Below are 6,675 nucleotides of genomic sequence, written 5' to 3' on the forward strand. Positions count from 1 at the left end.
ACAGTATGTCTGTATGATCTTCCTGCATGAATAATTTTTTAAAAGCAAAACGTTAAACTCTAACTTTCCTTTTGCAGTATTCATACCTGCCATGTTTTCCGGTTTTCCCAGAAGATTACCCGACTTTTGGGTAGTCTTCCGGTTTTCATGTTGAACATCGTATTTTTTCAGATTTTCAACACCCAGGCTTTTTCCCGCCCACTGCATTCATATCACATTTCAGTTCTGACTTTCGATAAACAGCTGCTATTCTGAGATGTGACTGTTTGAAATTCAATGGAAAGTCAACTGATAATACTGTCGATAATCTCTTCTCCCAGAATATCGCGGCAATTTTGTCATTAACTGTATGTGTTTGAAACACTGCCAGCAAAAGTCAATCGAATGTTCTATCGATAATCACATCTCAACAGGTTACTGTTTCATTCGACTGTATGTTAGCAGGAAAGGTTTGTTTATGCTCGCTTTTATGCAGTGTTTGCTGTATGTTCTGGTATTCGTGCAATTGCGTGACAAATTTTGTGTGATTTAGTGTTTTTGTGATGAGTTCAACTAAGAAATGATATCATCAGTCTTTCAGGGATGCACATTCTGCTGAATTTCCGCGTTTTATGGGATCACAGAAAGGTGAAACATTCACGTTCTGTTCCATGTGTTCGTGTGATATAAACATTGCTTACGGAGAAAGAACTGAATTAATAAGTTAATAAATCATGTTAAATCCATTAAACATTTTGCTATTGTTGAGAGTGAGAACTTGACAGATGGTACCAAATGGGCTCGCTTGGTGAGCATTCGTGGAGCTGATGATGTTCCTAAGTATGATAGGTTATCCAGGCTAATGCTTTATGTTTTGACTCTTACCGCACAACAATGCTGAATGTGAGCGTGTGTTCAGCTCGGAGAAGAAGAATCTCAATCAGTTTAGGTAGTCCATGTCGAATGAAACTCTGGGTTCCATTTCTGTTTTGAAAACAAGAATCATCGGTCCATGTTACATGAATAGTTTTCCTTCAAAATTTCTGAAGAAAGCAAATAAAGCTACTAATCTTCATCTCTCCTCTGTAACCTGTGGGGATATATAGCCAGTGTTCTGTGAATTTGAGAAAATTTTGTAAATAAGTGTACGTAAATGTTCAGTTTAGTAGTTTTGACAGTGTTGCTCATATTGTGGCTTGCAAGATCATGAGGTGAAAAGCTCAGTTTTGTGTAGTGTGTAAACTGTTCCCAATGTTAAGTGACGAAAAATGAACACTCATCAGCAAGTAACTTGTGTAAGTACCTAATTCATTGTTCAAAAATAGTGATCTCAAAATGTAGCCTACATTATATGTGTTAACAGTATCTGTAATCTCTTTCTGTGTAGTCTTCTCTCACTATGTTTCAACACCTTGTGACGTATGCGCGTGTTAAATTTTTGCAATTTGGGATCTTCTGGATTTCTGTTTTTGAAAGTTGGCAGGTATGGGTATTCTTTTGTCACACTAGACAGTCTTATGAATGACTGAAGAGAAGGCCTTCTACCTTGCATAGATATTTTACATAGGACTAAACTTTCTAAGATTCTTGGCAAAATGTTTGCTAACATTTGATGACTGAAATTATATGCTTCACACATTGTCATTTTTACTGATGGAAGACTTTCTAGTAACTATTGCCTGTCAATATTTCTGTCTTCTTTTTTTTTAACCAAGTGTTCAACAATCTCTGTTCTTTTCTCAGGATTTTTAGATTCTGTTGTTAAACCACATTGAGTCTTTTCCACACCTATTTCACTTACTCGGCACATACTTCTCCAGAGCACAATTTACAATCAATTTAACTATGGCTCTTAATTCTACTACATTCATCATTGAATTGGAAGTAAAAGATACGCGTTCACTGCCTGAGGACAACGCTAACAACTACTTATTGCTCTTCCCAACATAAGAGCCCCGCTGGCCTTCTTGAAGGATTTATTAACTTTTGTAACCATCATGGCTGTGAAAACATTGTGATCACTAATCCCTGTCTATATACTGACACAGTCGATAACACTACTTGTAGCTAGAACATCTAAAAAATTTCCAAGATGTGTGGGTTGTCGAAATAGTTGCTCAAGATGTCTTCGGAGAATTTTTTTAGAAATACTTCGCAAAATTGTCTGTCTTCCAACAAATCCACAGATGTCTCAGTCTATACTCAGTTGTTACTGTTACTGCCAACTAACATAGCATGACTAGGTTATTCTGCATTACTAAGCATGAAATTCTCTGAATGATTCTACAACTGTTATAGCAGAATTAGGTGGCTAGTACAAACATCCAATGATTAATATGAGTTCATCCAGACCAGTCACTGCTGCCCAGAGAACTTCACAGTCAAATTCAATTTTGATCTGGATATGCAATGTAATTTTGTCGATTGCAATGAACATTACCTTTATTTTGTATGTGCCATTATTCGAGTAGCTGCTTCCTCTACAAAGTGCACACCTGACATTATCTATGTAAATCTTACAATTCTCCACCCTTTAATGCAGGTCCAGAAATCTGCAGGCAAAACTGTCGTAGGAATCGATGGCGCCCCTGGTTGCAAAGGACTTGGAACATTAATTGAACTTAAATGGACAGCATCCTGAAAGGATAGTATAAGATAATGTCAACAAAAGTCAAAGACCAGTAATGGAGTGAGTCAAATTAAGTCAGCTGGTACCAAGAGAATAATGTTAGGAAATAAACAACCGACGTAGTAGATGAGTTATGTTACTGTGAATATATTTGAAAGTTTTGCTACAGGCATGGCTGAATTTTCAAAGAAAAAACTTTTGATTGTTGGCCTCTATCAATTCCCTCCTCCACCAATTAACAATACAGGGTTTCCCTCTCTGACTTAGTGCTGAGGTAGGCTCAATCCTTGAGGTAGACATTGGGCTAATTTCGATTAGGGATTTTACTGTAAATTTTCTGAGTGATTCTGCAGACAAAAGAATATTAATGGTTTCTTTGAATCTTACAACCTAGCACAGGCAGTGCACTTTCCAACTACAGTTCAGGGAAACAGCAGCATGCCCATAGACAAAATCTTCACAGATAGTGCTCTAGTTAACACATACAGTGTGAGAAATTTTAGTTAGTGGCCTGTCAGATCATAATGCACAGATAGTAATACTGAAAGGAACTGAGTAGTGTCATATCCCAAAGTACTAAATAAGTGACCTTGCAATGCAAAAACTTAAAGCCAGCCTCAAAGGTTAAACTTCGTGATAAATTCACAATACAGACAACCAGAACATAAATATTATATACTTTTACTTTGATTGGTCTTTCCCATTAAAAATTCAGGCAGATATGCAGTACCAATAAGCAAACCGTTTGGATAACTAATGACATTAGTATGCCGTGTAGGATGAAATGATAGCTGTATCGTAATATGATGGACAGCCATAGTACATTACAGAATTTCAAAACAAACAATACTGGACATTGCTAACTAATGTCACTAGACAGGCTAAGATAATGCATTATACCACAAGGTTAATTATGAAAGAGGTGTTAGGACAGAATGTGATCTCTCAGGATTCCTCGGTGTGAATGATTAATAGTGTGCTTCGGGTTTTCAACCCGTTTGCTGTTTCCATTATCTGCACAATACTCCGATGACCAACCCAATTGTCTTCTTCAGCTGCTGTGAGGTTTGCTCACAGTATCGTTGGAGTCCAGGCAGCAATACACATAATAGCAAAACTTGCAGCACCTAAGGAAGACGGCTGGCTCAGTCATGAAAATATTGTAAACAAAATGGAAATAAGACCTTGGCTGAACACTGGGAAGAATGTCGCTGCTCAACACACTATCCCTCTTTTATGTGAGAATGAAACTGTTGGTCACTAGCAGAATTGTGCAAAATATTTTATATATTTTTATCAATAGTCGAAAAGTTAAATCAAAATTTTATTGGTGCAGGAAAAAATACAGAACTCTTAAGCATGTATCGGGAGACAATTATATCATATGCAGCAACAGGAAACTAACAAATAAGAAACTGAATCAATTATTAAATAACTAAAGAGTAAAAGTTATTAGGACTGAACAACAGATTGAGGGCAGTCAATATTTTCTTGATTGTGTGGACCATGGAACACTTTTACAGAAATTGGAACATTATGGGAGTACGGAAAAAGCTTAACAATGGTTCAGTTCATGTTTGGAAAGTATTAAATAGAAAACTGTCTTCCGGTCTCAACAGGAACGGACGAGATTTGAATCTGACTGGAACCATGTTAAATGTGGGTGGATAAGGGAGAGATACTATAGCATTCTGTTTTGTATAGAATTGGAAGGAAAATCGACATTGGCCGTATTTTGTTGTTTTATTGTCAGCAAAATCGATTTTCAGTCACTTAGTGACCACCATCAGTGCTATAAGTTAAAAATTTTCACATAACGATCAGAGAGAATAAAACAGAAAATCACAACTACACCTGCATGTGAACATAACAGTCGGTATGAACATACCTGCAATATACAATTAAAATTGGTAGGCACTGGTATCAAGCTATAACCACAAGCTTAGAGCAGAGCGATCACATAAACTGAGGCTGCTGTCTACATGCACCTCGGTGTGACAGGGCTTGGAAAGCCCTCTATGTGACGTGTCACATGAAGACTTAATATTACTGGTACTGGTTTTGCAAGATATTAACACAAAGTACCTCTTGTGCATATGGGGGGGGGGGGGGGGGGACACCTAGCAAACAAAGGGGGAAGGAAACATCTAAAATATACTGGTGTATTGTTTGTATAAAACCAACTTACAAAACATAAAGCAGATTGATAATAAGTTTTCAGAGTGCCGAACAAGTAAAAGAGAAAACGAAAGCGAAAAATAATAATATATGAACAACATGAAACGAGGTATAACACAGTTTTTTAAAAAACATAATACCCACCATCTGGCGTTGGAAGTTAGAAGTACTTTTTTATATATTCGACTCCTCAGTTTTAACATAATATTTTACGTAAATCAAGAACGATATACTTCTAACTCCCCACACCAAATTGTGGGTGCTATGTTTTACATTAAGCAACCGTGTATGTTTGATGTCATGTATGTATGAGTTCTAACCCTGTGCTTGTGCAGAAGCATATAACCATTGTTATAATAATATTAGCTTGTCCAAAGGGACAAATGAGGGGTACATCATCAAGTCTGTTAAATATGATGACAAAATTGTTTGACTACACCTTCAAAACTTTTTTGTGATGAATATTGTGTTTCACAGCATTTTAATTATTACATAATGGCATCTTTGTACTATTACTATTTTTATATATTTGACTCCTTAGTCTTGTTGTTGTTGTTGTTGTTGTGGTGGTCTTCAGTCCTGAGACTGGTTTGATGCAGCTCTCCATGCTACTCTATCCTGTGCAAGCTTCTTCATCTCCCAGTACCTACTGCAACCTACATCCTTCTGAATCTGCTTAGTGTAGTCATCTCTTGGTCTCCCTCTACGATTTTTACCCTCCACGCTGCCCTCCAATACTAAATTGGCAATCCTTTGATGCCTCAGAACATGTCCTACCAACCGATCCCTTCTTCTGGTCAAGTTGTACCACAAACTTCTCTTCTCCGCAATCCGATTCAATACTTCCTCATTAGTTATGTGATCTACCCATCTAATCTTCAGCATTCTTCTGTAGCACCACATTTCGAAAGCTTCTATTCTCTTCTTGTCCAAACTATTTATCGTCCATGATTCACTTCCATACATGGCTACACTCCATACAAATACTTTCAGAAATGACTTCCTGACACTTAAATCTATGCTCGATGTTAACAAATTTCTCTTCTTCAGAAACGCTTTCCTTGCCATTGCCAGTCTACATTTTATATCCTCTCTACTTCGACCATCATCAGTTATTTTACTCCCCAAACAACAAAACCCCTTTACTACTTTAAGTGTCTTATTTCCTAAACTAATTCTCTCAGCATCACCCAACCTAATTCGACTACATTCCATTATCCTAGTTTTCTTTTGTTGATGTTCATCTTATATCCTCCTTTCAAGACACTATCCATTCCGTTCAACTGCTCTTCCAAGTCCTTTGCTGTCTTTGACAAAATTACCTCAAAGTTTTTATTTCTTCTCCATGGATTTTAATACCAACTCCGAACTTATCTTTTGTTTCCTTCACTGCTTGCTCAATATACAGATTGAATAACATCGGAGAGAGACTACAACCCTGTCTCACTCCCTTCCCAACCACTGCCTCCCTTTCATGTCCCTCGACTCTTAATAACTGCCATCTGGTTAAGACTAAGGACCTCACCCCATGAACAATGGACCTTGCCGTTGGTGGGGAGGATTGCGTGCCTCAGCAATACAGATAGCCGTACCGTAGGTGCAACCACAACAGAGGGGTATCTGTTGAGAGGCCAGACAAACGTGTGGTTCCTGAAGAGGGGCAGCAGCCTTTTCAGTAGTTGCAGGGGCAACAGTCTGGATGATTGACTGATCTGGCCTTCTAACACTAACCAAAATGGCCTTGCTGTGCTGGTACTGCGAACGGCTGAAAACAAGAGGAAACTACAGCCGTAATTTTTCCCGAGGGCATGCAGCTATACTGAATGGTTAAATGATGATGGCGTCCTCTTGGGTAAAATGTTCCGGAGGTAAAATAGTCCCCCATTCGA

This window comes from Schistocerca gregaria, chromosome 2, assembly GCF_023897955.1.
Source record: "Schistocerca gregaria isolate iqSchGreg1 chromosome 2, iqSchGreg1.2, whole genome shotgun sequence".
In the NCBI taxonomy this organism is placed as follows: Eukaryota; Metazoa; Arthropoda; class Insecta; order Orthoptera; family Acrididae; genus Schistocerca; species Schistocerca gregaria.